We start from the raw sequence: 1,844 nt of genomic DNA, 5'->3' as shown, positions 1-1,844 counted from the left end.
AGGGAGACGATGGCATAAGGTGCCCTCCCTGTGGCCTCCTGCTCAGCCTGAGCTCCCTGGACAGATTCTTGCCTCCAGGAAAACTGAATCAAGGGAACACTGAGATTTGGGAAGGCAGGGGTTTTAGGCCACTTGATCTGACCATTGAGGTAGAGCCCATGCTGAACATTTCTCTTCCATTCTAGGAGTTATTGTGTGATGAGCAAAGGTAAAGTGGGTAAGAAAGTAAGAAAATTATAACAGCAAGGGAGGAGCAGTGTATAATAATTCTACCATCATGAAACACATTACCTGGGGTAAGTCCATTTTTCTATTTGAGCATCAGTTTTTTTATCTATTGAGTTAACATGGAGTGTTTATCTTGGGCCAGATCTAGTGTTAAAAGGTTAAATGAATTATCTCCTTTATTTTAAAAATTAGCCCTATGAAGTTCATATTATTATTCCAATTTTACAGATGAGGACCAGAAGCACAGAGAGACCTTGCCCAAAGTCACACAATTTGGGAAGGATTGAGAAATGCAAGTACATTGTTTTTGAGGCTTCGTATTTTTATCTCTACAGTTCCTGGAACTATGATAGAGGTGGGGAGGGCAGGAGAGTCAGCGTTCATGGGCACAGAGGCGCCATAAAGCAGGAAACCCGCACAGCTGCCCTAAGGGGTTTTGGGAGCTTTGTGGCTGGGTCAGACGTCATTATTTTGGGCTCTTCCCCCTAGATTAGGGGCCTTTGAAAAGAGATTAGAAATCTGAGAAAACAAAAAACATCTGTTTTCCAAGAGAGCTCATGAATGCCCAGCCTCCATCAGCAGTGAGAATTAAACCCCGCTCGGACTTCAGTTTTAAGGAGGTGGTGGCAGCTTTTTGTGTGAACCTGGAAGAGGCAAGGCTGGTGGAAGGGGCTGGTTGGAAAGGAACTTAGAACTGCAGAGAAAGACTATATCATTTGAATAAACATAGGAGTTCAGTAAAACTGAGATGGCAGTACAGATGCTATGGGAGGAGGGAGAGGAGTGTGGCAAGAATGGTGAAGGGGGACAACTCTGAACCTCTTCACTAATCCAACTATTTTTCAGCATCTCTCTGTTAGTCATCTCAGTAGAGCCCAGTTAGTTGAATTTGCCTCTTTCTCGTAATTCTAAAGCATCAGAAACAGCCAAAGCACACCAACATTTGCCCTTGTTTTTACCATTTTGCCATCTAAGCCATCATAGGCAACGGTTTTACCAAATGTTTTATTGTAGCATAAGAAGGATTGTCAACTTTCCATTCTATAGTATCTGTTGCTTGCCACTCCTCCATGCTAAGAGGTAGATAAATGGGAGTGCACTGGGGACAAAAAAAATTTTAATTAATATAATAAGAGAATCCTTGTACAACCTGATGATGTTAAAGTGCCATAAATTTAAGAGTTTGACTCGATCCTTTGAAACTGAGATCCAGTGGGAAAAAAATGAGTAATAAATTTATTACACTTCAAGGAGCTAATAATCTGATGAGGAATACATAAGTTTTTCAAGAGTACAAATAATATGTATATTAAACACATTAACTATACCTGTGTGGTGAGGGGAAGGAGAGTGGAGTTTAGGAATCCAAGGACATAAATAATAAATAAAATAAAACAAGGGAGGGACCTTGCAAGGACAAATGATCACGAATTTAGGAGTATGATTAACTCATGCATTAGCACTTGAGGTTGGTTTAAAACATAAAACTGTACTGTAGACCAGAGGGAGGAAGTTTTCGGTCAGCCTCTCATGAGGTTGGTGGGGACTGAATAAGTTACTTATGTGAAAAACCCAGCAATTCCTAGGGTTCCAAGTCTGAATTTATCAATTCACCT

Source organism: Galeopterus variegatus, unplaced genomic scaffold, assembly GCF_000696425.1.
Source record: "Galeopterus variegatus unplaced genomic scaffold, G_variegatus-3.0.2 Scaffold2434, whole genome shotgun sequence".
NCBI classification, from domain to species: domain Eukaryota; kingdom Metazoa; phylum Chordata; class Mammalia; order Dermoptera; family Cynocephalidae; genus Galeopterus; species Galeopterus variegatus.
This window is presented reverse-complemented; position numbering follows the sequence as displayed.